Source organism: Mustela putorius, unplaced genomic scaffold (assembly GCF_011764305.1).
Source record: "Mustela putorius furo isolate JIRA1106 unplaced genomic scaffold, ASM1176430v1.1 tig00003836_pilon_pilon_pilon, whole genome shotgun sequence".
Lineage (NCBI taxonomy): Eukaryota > Metazoa > Chordata > Mammalia > Carnivora > Mustelidae > Mustela > Mustela putorius.
In genome coordinates this window covers 17,921,823-17,941,224 of record NW_025421989.1, presented here as the reverse complement: position 1 = coordinate 17,941,224, position 19,402 = coordinate 17,921,823, and positions in this window count along the sequence as shown.

The following is a 19,402-nucleotide window of genomic DNA, read 5'->3' as shown; positions in this document are numbered from 1 at the left end:
TAGGTCTTCCTTAATTTCTTTCAACAGTTTTCAATATACGGGTCTTTCACATTATTTTGTATTTCATATTTTATGTTCTTTTAATTGTTAGTATTTTTGTTACAATTTCTGATTTTTTTTTTTATTATAGACACCTAGAGACAACTTTGATTTTGTATATTCATCTTGTATCCTGCAACACTGCTAAACACACTTTTAGTTCTGGTAGCCTTTTTGTGAATTCTATCAGAGTTTCTCCATTACTGACTTTATCTTCTATGACTACAGACAATTTTTTTTATCTCTTCCTTTATTGTCTAAAGGCCTTCTATCTTTTTTTATTTATTTGTTTGACAGAGAGAAAGAGAAAGAACAAGTAGGCAGAGTGTCAGGCAGAGGGAGAGAGGGAGAAGCTTAGAGCCCAAAGTGGAGCTCTATCCCAGGACCCTGAGGTCATGCATGACCTGAGCCCAAGGCAGATGCTTAACCGACTGAGCCACCCAGGTGCCCTGCCTTCTATCTTTTTCTTGCCGAATGGCACTGTCTATAAAATCTAGTACACTCTGAATAGTACTCTGAATAGGTAAGAGCACACATCTTTCTCTTGTTCCTGATCTTAGGGTAATATATTCAGGCTTTTGCTATCAAATATGTTACTGTAGGTTTTTGTAAATGCCTCTTATGAAGATGAGGAAGTTCCCTTCTTATTGGTGTTGTGCAGTGAGTTTTCTTTTTTTATCTGCAATATATGTTAGATTTATAAAATGCTTTTTCTGCACCTATTGAGACTTTTTAGTTTTTTTTAGATTGTTTCATACAGAACAGTTTCCCTGCCTGAAAATTACCCAATGTTCCACTTCTTTATTCCTCATTCCCTCCCCCAAACTCCTTGCAACCATTTATCTTTTAATTCCCTATTTGTGCTTTGCTTGAGATGTCACATAGTTGAAATTAAACAATCTGTAGCCTCCACAGACTAGCTTCTTTCACTTACTAGTATCAGTTAAGGCTCCTCCATGTGTTTTCATGGCTTGATAGATCATATCTTTTTAGTGTTGAATATTATTCCATTGTAGGGTGCACCAGAATTCATTTATCCTATCACCTATTGAAGGTCATATTGGTTTTTTCCAAATTTTAACAATTATGAGTAAAACTGCTGTAAGATATTTGTGTAGGTTATTGTGGACATAAACTGTGAACTAATTTGGATAATTACCAAGGATCATGATTATTGGATCATGTGGCAATACTACATTTAGCTGTGTAAAAATTGACAGTCTTCCAAAGTGGCTGTACCATGTTGCTTTCTTAAATAATAAGAGTTCTTTTTTTCTCCATATTCTCTTTAGTATTTGGTATTGTCCTTGTTTCAGATTTCAGCCATTCTGGGAAGTATATAATGGTATCTTGTTTTGATTTGTACATTGTTTGGTTAACTGATGTTTTACTATAGATTGTTTAGATATGGTTTTCTTCCTATTTATACAGTTTGACATATATAGTGGTGCTTTTAGTCTGTGGCTTAATATCTTTCACCACTTTTTAAAAAAGAGTTTATTTATTTATTTGAGAAAGGGAGAGAGAGAGATGGAGCACAAGCAGGGGGAGGCATAGAGGGAAAAGCAGACTCCCTCCTAAGCAGAGAAGCCTGATATAGGGCTTGATCCCAGGATCCAGAAATCATGACTTGAGCCAAAGGCAGATGCTCAACCAACTGAGCCACCTGGGCACCCCTCTTTCACCACTTTTGAGAAATGGTCAGCCATTACCTCGCTAGTAATTTCTGCCCACTTTCAATCTCCTTTTTTGGGGGGCGGGGAGTCTAATTTTAAGAGTTAGGGTTTTTCATTGTGTGTCAAAATTTGTGTTTCTTCCTACCTTTTTGATTCTCTGTAATTATAGTCTGGATATTTTTATTCCTGTTCCATTTAGCTAATTCCATATACTCCTGCATCCAGTCTATACTTAATCCATTGGGCTCTCAATATTAATTATTTTACTTTTATAATTTCATTTCAATTTTCTTTTTTTAGTTTCCATTTCTCAACAAAAAATCTGTATCTTTTCTTCGAATTCCTTTAAAATATTAACTAGTGTTATTTTGAAATTCTTGTTTGGTAAAAACCTAAGTGTGTTGCAAATATTAAATATTTGGATACATGAAAATGCCTATCATGGTACCTAGTTCATATGAAGTACTCAGTTACTGTTGGCTATTATTATAACCTGCTTCTTTTAAGCTCCCATGAATGAAAGGCAATTTTCTAGGTGCTGCATCATGCTATCCATAGGAGACAGAGAAAATGAGAGGGTTATTAAAAGTTGTCTGCCCACTTTATATAACATAAGAACAAAGCATTCATGAGGACTCAGAAAAAAAAATCCCTATAATTAGACTCTAAAAAGAAAAATGGACACTTTCTACTTTGATGTAGAAACTTGTTTTTGTACACTTGGGTTTTTTTTTTAAGATTTTATTTATTTATTTGACAGAGAGAGAGAGATCACAAGTAGTCAAAGGCAGGCAGAGAGAGAGGGAAGCAGGCTCCCCACTGAGCAGAGAGCCCGATGTGGGGCTCGATCCCAAGACCCTGAGATCATGACCTGAGCTGCAGGCAGAGGCTTAACCCACTGAACCACCCAGGCACCCTTACTTTTGTAAGTCTGGCCACTTTTCTGTGAGGCTATAGTCTGGGTCATTTGATTGCCACTTTAAATATTTATACATATGGGAAGCGTGATACTCAATTAACTTAAAATTTCATGTTAAAATGGTTAAAACTTCACTGAGTATTTTATTTGCAAATGAAAATTGAGGATTTTGTGTTTATGTCCCTGTCAGTGTCTATATTCAGATTTCATGTTCTTTTAATTCTTTTATCTTTTATCACTTTCGAAGGCATGGAGTATTTGAAGAAATATTTAAAGTTACTTGGAACCATTTTTAGATCTTAAAGTGCTCTGATTGCTATTGTGATTTCTTGCTCTTTTTCAACAACAGCTGTGCACTAATATCCCACATTTTCCTTTTGCATTTTAGTGGTTTGTGATACATATTAGGAAAATGGCAATATTACTGTCGTATGATGATATTGAAAGAAACAACTGTAATATGAAAGTGTGAAATTAAGTTAATTTGGTATTGAGTTAACCATATAGGAAATTCCTAAATGATATCTTTCTATAGGGACCTCCTGTGGGTTGGTTTTTATTGTCTGTTTTTGCTGTTGGTTTTTGAACATATTTTTCATTTGTTCATAGCTGGTTATTTTTAAACTATTGAACATTTTATATGAAAGAAAAGAGAAATAAGTTGAGGTTCCAGATGACGTGATCTTCCCGCGGAGAGTGTTTACTTTTCCTTGCAGTCAGGTGGGTTGTTTAAGGGCATTAGAAATCCCAGAGCAACTTAATTCAATCATGGAATGTTACCCAAAGCTAGGCTTCTTCGGTATCTCTGAATGTGGGAACATGCTGTTAATCTTAAAGGTCAATCCTTTAGCGTTCTTTTTTAATTTGAGGTATAATCGACATGCAACATCTTACTAGTTTCAGGTATACAATACAATGAGTTGATATACATATATATTGGTAAATGATCAACATGGTAATTCCAGCTAACATTCATCACTATAGTTACCAATTTTGTTTTCTTTTTTTTTTTTAAGATTTTATTTATTTGACAGAGATCACAAGTAGGCAGAGAGGTAGGCAGAGAGGTAGGCAGAGAGGGAGGGAAGCAGGCTCCCTGCTGAGCAGGGAGCCCGATGCAGGGCTCCATCCCAGGACCCTGAGATCATGACCTGAGCAGAGGCTTAACCTACTGAGCCACCCAGGTGCCCCCCAATTTTGTTTTCTTATGATGACTTTTAAGATGTGTAGTGTGTTATTAGCTATAGTCACACTGCTGTACATTACATCACTATGTTTTATATCTGGAATTGTATACCTTTTGATCTTTTTCACACATTTCACCCACCCCAACCCCCACCTCTGACAACCACCAATCTGTTCTCTGTATCTATGAGCTTAGTCTTTGCTATTAAGAGTCCACATATAAGTGAGATCATACAGTATTTTTTTTCTCTAAATTATTTCACTTCACATAATGCCTTTAAGGTCCATCCATGTTGTTAGCATTTTCATTTTCTTCAAATAAATGCCCAGAACAGAACTGAAGTTGCTAGAGTCTCTGGCAGTTCTGTTTTGTTTGTTTGTTTGTTTTTTCTTTTCTGAGCAACCTCTGTATTTTTTTCCATAGTAGCTGCAGCAATTTACTGCAGAGCTTAACCTGGGTCCTGGGATCGAGCCCCACATTGGGCTCTCTGCCCACCAAGAGTACACAAGTGTTCCCTTTTCTCCATATCCTCACACTTGTTATTTCCCGTCTTTTTGAGAATAGCCATTCTAACAGGTATGAGGTGATAACTCATTGTGGTTTTGATTTGCATTTCCGTAATGACTAGTTATGTTGAGCATCTTTTCACATACCTGTTGGCCATCTATAGTTTTCCTTTGACAAAATGCCTATTCAGATCCTCTGCCCATTTTTGTAAATTGGGTTTTGATTTTGCTCTTAAGTTGTATGAGTTCTTTATATATTTTGGATAGTAACTGCTTATGAGATAAATGATTGGCAAACATTTTCTCCCATTCACGAGGTTGCCTTTATTTTTTTAAAGATATTTATTTATTTATTTATTTATTTATTTAAATTTATTTTTTATTTTCAGCATAACAGTATTCATTATATTTGCACCACACCCAGTGCTCCATGCAATCCGTGCCCTCTATAATACCCACCTGGTACCCCGACCTCCCACCCCCCGCCCCTTCAAAACCCTCAGATTGTTTTTCAAAGTCCATAGTCTCTCATGGTTCACCTCCCCTTCCAATTTCCCCCAACTCCCTTCTCCTCTCTATATCCCCATGTCCTCCATGCTATTTGTTATGCTCCACAAATAAGTGAAACCATATGATAATTGACTCTCTCTGCTTGACTTGTTTCACTCAGCATAATCTCTTCCAGTCCCATCCATGTTGCTACAAAAGTTGGGTATTCATCCTTTCTGATGGAGGCATAATACTCCATAGTGTATAGACCACATCTTCCTTATCCATTCGTCCGTTGAAGGGCATCTTGGTTCTTTCCACAGTTTGGCGACCATGGCCATTGCTGCTATAAACATTGGGGTACAGATGGCCCTTCTTTTCACTACATCTGTATCTTTGGGGTAAATCCCAGGAGTGCAATGGCAGGGTCATAGGGAAGTCCTATTTTTAATTTCTTGAGGAATCTCCACACTGTTCTCCAAAGAGGCTGTACCAACTTGCATTCCCACCAACAGTGTAAGAGGGTTCCCCTTTCTCCACAGCCCCTCCAACACACATTGTTTCCTGTCTTGCTAATTTTGGCCATTCTAACTGGTGTAAGGTGATATCTCAATGTAGTTTTAATTTGAATCTCCCTGATGGCTAGTGATGATGAACATTTTTTCATGTGTCTGATAACCATTTGTATGTCTTTATTGGAGAAGTGTCTGTCCATGTCTTCTGCCCATTTTTTGATATGATGTCTGTTTTGTGTGTGTTGAGTTTGAGGAGTTCATTATGGATCCTGGATATCAACCTTTTGTCTGTACTGTCATTTGCAAATATCTTCTCCCATCCCGTGGGTTGCCTCTTTGTTTTCTTGACTGTTTCCTTTGCTGTGCAGAAGCTTTTGATTCTGATGAAGTCCCAAAAGCTCATCTTCGCTTTTGTTTCCTTTGCCTTTGGAGACATATCTTGAAAGAAGTTGCTGTGGCTGATATCGAAGAGATTACTGCCTATGTTCTCCTCTAGGATTCTGATGGATTCCTGTCTCACATTGAGGTCTTTTATCCATTTTGAGTTTATCTTTGTGTATGGTGTAAGAGAATGGTCGAGTTTCATTCTTCTACATATAGCTGCCCAGTTTTCCCAGCACCATTTATTGAAGAGACTGTCTTTTTTCCACTGTATATTTTTTCCTGTTTTGTTGAAGATTATTTGACCATAGAGTTGAGGGTCCATATCTGGGCTCTCTACTCTGTTCCACTGGTCTATGTGTCTGTTTTTATGCCAGTACCATGCTGTCTTGGTGATCACAGATTTGTAGTAAAGCTTGATATCAGGTAACGTGATGCCCCCCATTTTATTTTTGTTTTTCAACATTTCCTTAGCGATTTGGGGTCTCTTCTGAGTCCATACAAATTTTAGGATTATTTGCTCCAGTTCTTTGAAGAATACCGGTGGAATTTTTATCAGAATGGCATTAAAAGTATAGATTGCTCTAGGCAATATAGACATTTTAACAATGTTTATTCTTCCAATCCAAGAGCATGGAATGGTCTTCCATCTTTTTGTGTCTTCTTCAATTTCTTTCATGAGTGTTCTGTAGTTCCTGAAATACAGATCCTTTACCTCTTTGTTTAGGTTTATTCCCAGGTATCTTATGGTTCTTGGTGCTATAGTAAATGGAATCGATTCTCTAATTTCCCTTTCTGTATTTTCATTATTAGTGTATAAGAAAGCCACTGATTTCTGTACATTGACTTTGACAGACAGATCACAAGTACGCAGAGAGGCAGGCAGAGAGAGAGGAGGAATCAGGCTCCCCATTGAGCAGAGAGCCCGATGCAGGGCTCGATCCCAGGACCCTGGGATCATGACCTGAGCCGAAGGCAGAGGCTTTAACCCACTAAGCCACCCAGGTGCCCCGAGGTTGCCTTTAGTTATGTAGATGATTTCCTTTGCTGTACAGAAACTTACTCATTTGATGTAGTCTCACTTGTGATGTAGTCTCACAGTTTAGTTTGTTGTGTTTTGTGCAACAAAAGCAAAATAATTACCAAGACCAATGTCAAGGAGCTTACCACCTATTTAATTTTTTTTTATTATGTTATCTTAGTCACCATATAGTACATCATTAGTTTTTGATATAGTGTTCTAAGATTCATTATTTGCATATAACACCCAGTGCTCGTGCAATCCCTGCCCTCCTTAAAACCCATTACCAGGCTCACACATCCCCCCCACCCCACAAACCCTCAGTCTGTTTCCCTGGGGTCCATAGTCTTTGATGGTTTGTCTCCTCCTCCAATTCCTTCCCTCCCCACCCCCCGTTTCATTTTTCCCTTCCTTCTCCTAATGTCCTCCATGCTATTCCTTATGTTCCAAACGTAAGTGAAACCGTATGGTAATCATCTTTCTCTGCTTGATTTATTTCACATAGCATGATCTCCTCCAGTTCCATCCATGTTGATGCAAATATTGGGTATTCATCTTTCTGATGGCTGAGTAATATTCCACTGTATATATGGACCACATCTTTTTATCCATCTCAGATATTTATCTTGGGGTTTAATGCAATTTCTGGGTCATAGGTCACTCTAGTTTTCACTTTTTGAGGAACCTCCACACTGTTCTCGAAAGTGGCTGCACCAACTTGCATTCCCACCAACAGTGTAAGCTTATCCAACATTTGTTGTTTCTTGCCTTGTCAATTTTTGCCATTCTAACTGGTGTTAGGTGGTATCTCAGTGTGATCTTGGTTGGATTTTCCTGATGGCTAATGATGTTGAACATTTTTTCATGTGCCCGTTAGCTATTTGTCTGTCTTCTTTGAAGAAGTGTCTGTTCATGTCTTCTGCCCATTTTTTGACTTACTTGTTTTTTTTGGGTGTTGAGTTTGAGAAGTTCTTTATAGATCTTGGATACCAGCCCTTTATCTGTAATGTTATTTGCAAATATCTTCTCCCACTCTGTGGGCTGCCTCTTTGTTTTGTTTACTGTTTCTTTGCTGTGCAGAAGCTTTTGATCCTAATGAAGTCCCAAAAGTTCATTTTCGCCTTTGTTTCCCTTGCCTTTGGAGACGTGTCTTGAAAGAACTTGCTGTGGCTGGTGTCAAAGAGGTTACTGCCTATGTTCTCCTCTAGATTTTGGGGAATTCCTGTCTTACATTGAGGTCTTTGATCCATTTTGAGTTTAGCTTTGTACATGGTGTAAGAGAACGGTCAAGTTTCATTCTTCTGCATGTGGCTGTCCAATTTTCCCAGCACCATTTATTGAAGAGACTGTCTTTTTTCCATTGGATTATTTTTTTTCCTGCTTTGTCAAAGATTAGTTGATCATAGAGTTGAGGGTCCATATCTGGGCTCTCTCTTCTGTTCCATGGATCTATTTGTCTTTTTCTGTGCCAGTTCCATGCTGTCTTTGTGATCACAGCTTTGTAATATAGCTTGAAATCAGGTAACATAATGCCCCCAGCTTTGGTTTTCTTTTTAAGATTCGGGCATTTTTCTGGTTTCATACAAATTTTAGGACTGTTTGTTCCTGCACTTTGAAAAATGCCATTAGTATTTTGATTGGGATGGTGTTGAAAGTATAGATTGTTCTGGACAGCATAGATATTTTGGCAATGTGTGTTCTTCTGATCCATGAGCATGGAATATTTTCTTATCTTATTGTGTCTTCTTCAGTTTTCTTTAAAAGTTGTATGGTTTTATGTTTTACATTCAAGTCATTAATTCATTTTCAGGTGGCTTTTTTGTGTGTGGGTCATGTAAGATAGTGGTTGAGTTTCAGTCATTTGCATGTGGCTGTCCAATTTTTTATTTCTTTTTCTTTGCTAATTACTCTGGCTAGGACTTCCAATTCTCTTTTTAAAAGAAAGATGTGAGAGTGGGCATTCTCATCCTGTTCTTGGTCTCAAAGGACAATCTTTCTGCTTTCCCCTGTTAAGTATTATATTATCCATGAGCTTGTCATATGTGGTGTTTATTACAACTAAGGTACATTTAGGTACCTTCCCTTTATATCCACTTTTTTGAGAGTTATTAAATCTATAAGTGGATTTGGAATTTTGTCAAATGTTTTTTCTGTATCTACTGAGATGATCATACTGTTTTTATCCTTCATTTTGTTAATGTGATATATCACATTTACTGATTTTTGGCTGTTGAACAATCCTGCATCCTTAAAATAAATCTCATCTGATCATGGTATATGATCTTCTAATGTATTGTTGAAGTCAGCTTGCAGATATTTTGTTGAAGATTCTTGCACCTACGTTAGTCAAGGATGTTGGCCTGCAATTTTTTTCTTGCGGTGTCTTTGTCTGATTTTGGAATCAGGGTTATTCTGGCTTTGTAAAATGAGTTTCTTCCTCTTATTTTCCTTTAAGAGTATGATATGGATTGGTATTGAGTCTTCTTTGCATGTTTGGTAAACTTCACCCATGAAGCCATCAGGTCCTGAACTTTAATTTGTTGGAAGATTTTGTTGTTGTTGTTGGAAGATTTTTGTTTGTAGATTCAATTTCCTTATTATTAATTGCTTTGTTTATATTTTCCATCCCTTCATGATTCAGTCTTGTAAGGTTATACATTTTAGTGAATATATGTATTTCTTCTAGGCCACTCATTTTTTGGTAGAGAATTGTTCATTGTAGTCTCCTGATCATTTGTATTTCTGTTGTATCAGTTATAATGTCTACTTTCATTTCTGATTTTAATTATTTGACTCCTCTCTTTTTCCTGGTGAGTGTAGCTTAAGGTTTGCCAATTTTGTTTTAGTTTATCCAGAACCAGCCCTTGGTTTCATTAATCTTTTCTATTTTCTTTTTAGTTTACATACACATGTATATATATATATATATATACGTGTGTGTGTGTGTATATATATATATATATATATATATACATATATATGAACAGCATATATATATATATGTATATATATATATATGAACCCTAAGTTAGTAGAAGGAAGGAAATAACAAAGGTCAGAGTAAAAAATATATATATATATACATATGTACATATGTATATATATATATATTTTTTACTCTGACCTTTGTTATTTCCTTCCTTCTACTAACTTAGGGTTTCCTTTGTTCTTATTTTTCTGTTCTTTTTATTTCTGTTTTGATTGCTTCATTTACCCATTTGCTGTTCAATCTCCATATATTTGTGAATACCAGTTTTCCTCTTAAAATTGATTTCTAGTCCATACCATTGTAGTCAGAGAAGGTGTTTGATACTATTTCAGTTCTCTTAAATTTATTAAGACTTGCTTTGTGACCTAACATATTATACGTCCTCGAGAATGCTCCCTGTGCCCTTGAGAAGACTATATTCTGGTGTTTCTGAAAGGAATGTTCTGTATAAATCTGTTAAGTCCGTTTGGTCTAACGTGTCACTTAAGGGCAGTGTTTCCTTATTGATTTTCTGTCTGGATGATCTATCATTGATGCAAGTAGGGACTTAAAGTTCCCTACTATCAATATATGGCTATTTCTTTCTTTTGGACTATTAATGTTTGTTTTCTAAATTTAGGTGTCTTTAGAATTCTAACAGAAATCCTTAAGCATATGTTAGGATTCCTCCCCCTTGGTGGTCTTGGAGTTGAATTTTCATCCCAGGATGTCTCTGAGTCTATTGAAATCTGTCCTACTTATTAGCCTCTCAGCCACTGTTTTTGGAATTGTCAGACACCTTGAGATAGAAAGCAGTGTCAAATGCCAGGCTCACTTCTCTGGCTTTTCTTCTCTGTAGGATCTTAATGCCACTAATCTAATCTTTGTACCTGGATAGCTCCCCTATGCCTTCAAAGAGAAGTTTTTAGTATGTTGTCCAGATTTTCTAGTTTTTCTCATTGAGAAACTTGTTACATTGCCAGAAGGTGAAATTCTTCTCACTCTGTGCATTATAGACATAGGCTTAAATGACACTTACAGAGTGTTTCCTATATGCTGGGTGCTAAACAAAAAGATCATAGGTGTTTTGTCTCATAATCCTCATAGTAACTCTGGATTCAAGATTTTCCACTTTGCAAACAAGGGTATAGACACTGCGTAAGAATATATGCCTAGTAATTTTGAGATGTAGAATTGTATACATTTAGTTCTAACTTGGTCCCCAACTGTTATTTATTATGATAACTGCAGATACTAGCATAAGACAAGTTTATTTTTCTTCACATACTAGTAAATGCAACTTTAATCAGTTATAAAAGTATTTATGAAAATATCAACATTTAAATTTAATATAATTCTCTCTTGTCATGAAATATCCTTCTTTGAACTTTTTTTTTTCCTGGGCATTTTTTCCCCAGCCACTTAAAAATGTAAAAAAACAGTCTTAACTCATAGAAAAAATAGACAATGGATGTTTGGGCATTTTGGACTACAGTTGGCCCACAGGCTGTCATTTGCCAACTCCTACTCTAGATGCGTGTCTACGTGAATATATCAGGGATATAGAGATGAATATGAGCATGAAAACTTGAGCAGTTCTAGAAAAGCTAGAGGCCAAATAGACCTGACAGTCATGTGTGGAAGATTTATTTTAGGCTTTCTGCAATTGTAGGGAAAAATAAAAAGAGCCAGGGTTCCACAGTGATTTGTGACAGTGGTCACTAACAGGAATGTATATTGTTATTTTCACACTATGATTTACTGTGAGAGTAAATAATGCCCTGGGATTGTTATCATTAGACCACTGTATAAGCATTTAACATTTTCTTCCTGCTGTGCTCTTCATTTACCTGAAAGTTTTTCTGCACACAGTGGTGACAGTAGTAATTTGGGGTTTCAGGGAGATGGCACAAAATGCATGCAACTTGTCAACAGAATATTTCAAATGAACTTTCCTCACTAGCTCATCTCCAAAACAGACTTCTTTTATGAACATGTTTTTCTGTGGCTTGGAGGTATTCGTGGCAGTGATGATAATAGTAAGACTTGGCACTTCTATGGTGTTTTCTCCTTTCAAAGTGCTTTTCTCTAAAAAGAATCTAAAGGGTACATTTCAAGTTCATCTTCTTTTCACAGCAGTAGGAGCCACAATTATTTACCAACTCCAGAGAATCACTGTAGCCTTTTCAAAAGCATGTAGTTCGTTTGCTAGCAGAAAACCCCATGACCAGCATTTTTCCTACAAAAGCTACATTTTTGCCTTTTTAATTCTGTCTTTTCTGTTCTTCCATTACACAAATTACAACCCATTATGTGAAGGAAAGGTTACTCACCTGAACCTTTGTCTCTTGGTATAACTTGATTTACTTGAATAGTTACAGTAACAAAAATAGCATGTATCTGCTTAATCTGGATTATTTCTCCATGCTTCCAAAATTTATGTAGTTCATATATGATAAGCACTAATCCAAGAATTACCTGGGATTATGCCCTGCTTTCTTGAAGTGGATTTCTCTTCTCCCTGGCACCAAATGCCAGCCATGATCTGCTCCTTACCTGTTAGCTCTAACCATCTTCTTTGATTCGATCTTTGGTTGCACGAGACTCAACTTCCTATTGAACTCAGCTCTGCATCCTCCTTGGTTTCAGCCCTACTGAAGCTTCAGGGAAAAGAATTTCCTCCTTAGTCCTGTGCCCAAAAGACTATGATCGTGTGGGTGACCTTTGGCCTGAAGGACAAGTTTCTGGACAAACAGCAGAAATAGGAACAATAAAGTTGAGTTGAGCAGCTGCAACAAGAGCACAGAGGAATGAGCCAGAGTTCTCTGTGGGGATATTGGTAATTGTCTGTCCCGGTTTAATGGCTTCCTCAGTGAATAAATATCCTCATCCAGAAAAGAGAAAATAAAAAGAATTACAACTTTGGCCTCTGTTGCCAGAGCCAAACACACAGGAACACATGATTTTTCCATTAAGTAGAGTTCAAAATCTCGCATGCTGTAGTTTGCTGTTCCATTAATATTTTTATCAGTTGCTATATCACATTTTTGAAATTTGATTCCCTTAATCTTTGAGTAGATGCCCATTCTCATGCATCAATCTCAGGAAGTTCCCCACATCTGAAAAAGTTGTATTTTCTTCCATAGACATAACCTACTTTTGATTAAGCTGAGTAGAATGGCCAAGCCAGTGAATAGAGCATCCAAAAGGATAATAACAGTGAGGTGTTCTCTGTGTGGGACTACATCAATTCAAGCAGGAAAATCAATGCACATGGGGAGAGAGCACAATACTATTCCAGCATCATTAATGCTCAGGAGGCAACAAAAAATCACAGGGAGCACAATTCACTCAACTTTGGCCATGCAGAGAAACAACGGGAGAGGTGGCTAAGCTTCCACTCAGTCACTAAGAAGAGAATGTCCATTTGAGAGGCATTGCCAGGTGTTCTTTTAGTGATTCTAGCTACTGAAAGAAAACCCATATATTTAAATTACTGTTGGCTTTCCAAAGTCTTTGCCAATGTTGTTTTGCATCACACTTACTTTAGAAGAAAGGCTAGCTAGTGGTATTTTCCTTGCTTTCCTGGTAACAAAGCTGGAAAGATGGTGAGTTCAGGAAGGACAAAGTTGCGTCACTGACACCAAAAATAGACCTTGTTAAAGTGAAGAGTTCCACTTAGCTGCTTTGCTCACTGAGCTGTGCAATTGCAGTTACACAAATCTTTAGACTTTGAAGGCCTCCCTCTTCTTAAAACTACTAAAAGAAACTGCCTTGAAAGCAAATAATTCCTGTCTGGTTCCCCCCACCACCACCACCAATGTTAAATAAGGGAGCTTAGAAGAATTATGGACAATTCAGCCTCCCTCATTAATGTGGGAAGTCCTCCAAGAAAGGAGAAGTCCTCTTTGTATTTCTCCTTGTATCGGTCACCTGTGCTACAGTAATGCTAAGTAACAAATTGACACAAAACATGTCTTAAAACAGACCTGTAGATTGGCTCTAGTTCAGCTAGAGTAGGATGGACTCCAGCCTCAAGGTATATCTCTAGCTTGGATTTAGGCCTTTCCCACATGTCTCCACATTCTCCTTGGACCAGTGGCTACCCAGGGTAGGCTGTTCTTACAGCAGTCACGGGAACACAAAAGGGTAAACCCAACCACGTGAGCATGTGTAAAGCCCATGCTTCTATCACAGCTGTTAAACTTCTCATTGGCCAAAACATCATATGGCCAAGTCCAAAATCAGTAAGTAAGGACATACACTCAGCTCAGCATGAAGCCAGGGCAAGCATGTGTATATATAAGGAAGGAAACAAAGTATTATAAGTTGTGCCCTACCTTAGTCCCTAAATGGAAGGGAGTTTGTCTGGTTATAACTGGAAGATTGCTTTAGTAACAGGGAATGCTTCTCTTTTCTCCATCAGGAAAAAACACCTACTTGCTCACCTGAGCAGCCTTATTCCCTCCATTAAGGTCAGTGGGAATTGACTGCTTTCATGGATCTTTATGCAATTTAGTTAAAAAGAAAAGAAACACGTTCTTCTGTGGCCTCTAAAAAGCCTAGAGCTGTGCTGTCCAATATGGTAGCCACTGGCCATTTTGGCTGCCTAAATTGCAGTATTCAAAATGAAATAAAATTTAAAATTCAACTCCTCATTCTACACTAGCCCCATTTTAAAAACTCAGTAGTCAGCTGTGATTTGTGGCTCCCACACTGGGTGGCGCTGCTCTATTATCCACCCCCTCATTGCCTCATAGCACAAATCACACTCCAAAATCATCATATAGGGTGCCTGGGTGGCTCAGCAGGTTCAGCATCTGCTTTCAGTTCAAGGTCAAGATCTCGGGTCCCAGGATTGAGTCCCACATCGGGCTCCCTGCTCAGAGAGGAGTCTGCTTCTCCTTCTACCTGCTGTTCCATCTGCTTGTGTGCTCTCTCTCTCTCTCACTCACTGTCTCTCTCTCTCTCTCTCTAATCTTATAAAAAATAAAAGCATCTTAAATATTTACACAACTGTTTACTTTCCCCCTCTCTCCCTCCTTCTCTCTCTCTTAGTCTCCATCTCCCTTCCTCCTCCTCTTTCTCTGGTAGATTGGATAATGACCTCCTAGAGATATATTTAACATAATCCCCAGAACTTATAAATGTCACTTGACATGAAAAAAGGAAACTTAGCAGATTAGATTCAGGATCTTGAGTTGGGGACATTTTCCTGGATTATATAGGTGGACCCAATATAATTACAAGAGTCCCTATAAGAGGGAGGCTGGAGAGTCAGTGTCAGACAAAAGGTGAAGTGAAGATTGTCTCTCTGCTTCTGAGATTTGAAGATGTTATATTTCTGGCTTTGAAGATGAAGAAAAATGTATATAAGCCATAGCATATAGGCACCTTTCATAGATTCTTCCCAGAGCCTCCAGTATGAACACAGGCCTGTGGACCCATTTTAGACGCCTGATTTGACCTCCATAGCTTAACACATTTGTTTTGCTTTAAGCAACTGAATGTTTGCTAATTTGTTACACTGAAAATAGGGAATGAATTCCTTCCCCATTAGCATGTAAGATCTATGTGGGAGGGACCTTGTTCTGTCTCATTTACTGCTGTATCTACAGCACCAAGCGTAGCTCCTCTCAAAGAGGTGGTACTCCTAATTATTTGAGAATTAACAATTGTATGGGGAAAGGCTAACATAAGCACCAAAAGGCCCTTCTACAAAATAACTTCTATGATCATGTGGCACATATCCCCAATCTCCACCATTGGAAGTCATCATTCTTTCCATATTATTTCCAGAAAAATCACTACTGGGAGACACTGGATCAGAAGAAGAAAACATAATGAATGAGAAGCCATCAAAGTTAATTTATCAGTTAAGTGAATAGCAAAACACATCCATGCAGAACAAAGAAGAGTGGAGATTTTGAAACACAAGAGAGAGGGAAGAAGAGGAAGCTAGGAAGATACAGCCAAATGCTTTGTAATAGGCATAGCAATAACAATAAGAAGATGTCATGCACTTTGAAGCTGCAATTCGCCTTTATAGTGTTTTTGCTTATTTGAACTTCAACTGCTCATATTCAAGGAGCAGGCCAATACCTGTCCCATCAGTTTACAGAAACTGAAGCTCAGCACAGAATGTCTAAAATCACAGTTCATACAATATTTGCCTACAGATTCAGATACACTCACATTTCAGAACTTAGAAACAGCCTTCTCTTGAAGAGCGGCCTCCTTGTAGTGGGGTATTGGGAAGCAAAGACATACACTGTCTTGAAGAAAATACGAAGTATAGTACATATATTTAGCCAATAAAAATAAATGGTTATATTTTAAGTGGTTATATAAGTCACTACATCATAGCTTGATTTTTGCTTCTTTTCTGGAGAAGCCTAAAATATTTACTATCTTGCCCTTTAAGTAAGTCTGCTGGTTCCTTTTCTAGTTGAAAAATGAGCTACAGGTACTTGCTCTTTTTCCCTCAGCCCTACCTGAGAAACGAAGAGCGAAGGCCTCTATCACTACATCACTCTTTTTGATTTTCTAACTACTTCTTTAGGATTCAGCTCCTTCTTCCTTCATCCAAGCAAAGTTTTCATCTCTCTTTGAGGAGGGGGCAAAAAGATAAAGAAGTGTGTGGAGTTTGTTTTAATGGCCGTATAATGAATCACCACAAACTTAGTAAAACATCAGTCACTTTACCACATCATCTTGTAGTTACTGAGCTTGTTAGGCTAAGCTAGGGGTTTCTTGCTAGGGGTCTCCCAATCTGATGGTAGCTATGGCTAAATCCATAAGAGCCGCATCCTCTGAGATGCCTAGCGCCTAACCAGGGAGACTTCACCAGCTTAGGAATGGACTAGCTGGGTTATCTCTTTTCCCTGCACACTCTCTCTAGCCCTGCGGTTCCAGGCCAGCCATGCTTCTTGCGTTGTTGCTTAGGGTTCCAAATGTATGAGTCCAGAGAGAGAGTAGGTCTGTGGAAATTGCATTGCCATTTTGCCCTTCATAACTGAGCCTTGGTGGTCATGCAGTATTTTCTTTGGCTGCCATATCAAATTACCACAGACATACTGGTTTAAAGATCACACATTGATTAATTTCACGGTATTGTAGGTCAGATGTCCAGGTATGCATGGCTGGTTCCTCTGTTCTGGGGCCCACCAGCAAACCACAACAGTTCCAATTTCTTTACATGCTCACCAACACATATACTTTCTGGGTCTTTTTAAATTATTATTACAGTTAACCTCATGAGTGTGAAGTAGTTTCCCATTGTAGTTTGGATTTGCATTTCCCTAATGACTAACGATGATGAGCATCTTTTCATATGCCTATTTTCCATCTGTGTATTTCCTTTGGAGAAGAGTTCTTTTTATATTCTGGATCGTAGGCCTGTATCAGATAAATGATTTGCAAATATCTTCTTTTACTCTATGGGTTGTCTTTTTACTTTCTTTTTTTCCTAGCTTTACTCAGATATATTCGATACATAACCTTGTGTAAGGGCTGCAATCTGATAATTTGATAGATATAAACATTTTGTGAAATGATTATCACAATAAGGTTGACATGTCTATCATTGCCCATAGCTACTCTTGGGTATGCATGGTGAGAATATTTAAGATATATTCTCTTAGCAACTTTCAAGTGTACAATACAGTATTGTTAATTATAGTCATCATGATGGACATTATATCCTCAGAACTCATCCATCTTTTAACTGGATGTTTGTACTCTTTGACAACTTTCATCTAGTTTCTTTATCCATTTATCTATTGATAGACACTTGGAGTATTTCATGGCTTGGCTATTGTAAATAATACTGCATTTAACATGGGAATGCAGGTATCTGTTTAACTTTGCAAGTTTATTTCCTTTGGATGTACACACAAAAGTAGAATGGCTTGGCACTATGTTCTATTTTTAATTTATCGAGGCACCTCCATACTGTTTCTATAGTGGCCTTACCAATTTACAGTTCTACGCACTGTTCTCAAGAGCTCCTTTTCTCCATATCCTCACCAGAATTTGCTGCTACTGGTCTTTCTGATAATTTAGCCATTTAACAGATGTGAAGTGATAGCTCATTGTGATTTTGATTTGCATTTCCCTGACAATTAGTCATGTTGAGCATCTTTTCATGTGTCTGTTGGACATTTGAATATCTTCTTCAGAAAAATGTCTCTTCAGGTCATCTGCCCATATTTAGTGGGATTATTTGTTTTTTGCTATAGAGTTATAGGAGAGTTCTTTATATATTTTGGACAGTAAGCCCTGATAAGATAGATGGTTTATAGATTATTTTCTCCCATTTCATAGGTTGATTATTCATTTTGTTTTCGGGGGGGTTTGATATGCAAATACCTTTTAGTTTGATAAAGTTTCATTTGTTTATTTTTTGTTTTTGTTTGTTTGTGCTTTAGGTATAATATCCAAAAAAATCATTACCAAGATCCATGTCAAGGAACTTTTTTCCTATGTTTTCTTCAGAAGCTTCATGATTTCAGGCCTTACATGTAAGTATCTATTCCATTTTGAGTTAATTTTTCTGCCTGGCTTATGATAGGGTCCATTTTCATTCTTTTGCATGTGGATATCCAATTTTCCCAACACCATTTAATTGAAGAAGCTATCTTTTTCCCCCTCGAGTATTTTTGGCTCCCTTGCCACCTATTAATTCACCATAAAGTATGGGCTTATTTCTGGGCTCTCAGTTTTGTTTCATTGATCTGTGTGACTTTCTTTAAAGCCAGTACCATACTATATATATATAGATATATATATATATATCTATATATATATATATATTTTAAGATTCTATTTATTTGAGAGAGAGCATGAGAGGGGAGAAGGTCAGAGGGAGAAGCAGACGCCCCATCGAGTTGGGAGCCCGATGCAGGACTCAATCCTAGGACTCTAGGATCATAACCTGAGCTGAAGGCAGTTGCCCAACCAACTGAGCCACCCAGGTGCCCCTCAGTACCATATTATATTGATTATTATTAGTTTGTAGTATAGTTGAAATCAGTAAGTGATGTCTGTAGTTTTTTTGTTCCTTCTCAGGATTGTGTTGGCAATTCAGGCTCTTTTCTGGTTCCACACAAATTTGGGGAATTTTTCTATTTTTGTAAAATATGCCATTGGAATTTTGATAGGGATTGCATTAAATCTATAGGTAGCTTTGAGTAGTATTGACATTTTAACAATATTAAGTTTCTGGGGCACCTGAGTGGCTCAGTTGTTTAAATGTCTGCCTTTGACTCAGATCATGCTCCCAAGGTCCTGGGATTGAGCCCCACATGGGCTCCTTGGCTCAGCAGGGAGCTTGCTTCTCCCTCTTTCCTGCTTGTGCTCTCTCTCTCTCTCAAAAATATTGGGTTTTTTAAAAGATTTTATTTAAAGTTTCTGATCCATGAACACAGGATATCTTCCCATTTGTGTCTTCACTTTTTTTTTATCAGTGTCTTATGGTTTTCAGTGTACAGATTTTTCATCTCCTTGGTTCCTTTTATTTCGAAGTGTTTTATTGCTTTTGATGCTATTGGTTTTTTCACTTTCTTGATGGTCTCCTTTGAAGCACAGAAGCTTTTAATTTTAACAAAGTCTAATTTGTCTGTTTTTCCTTTGGTCATTTGGGTTTTGAGGTCATACCTAAAAAATGATTACCTGATCCAAGGTAATGAAGATTTATGTTTT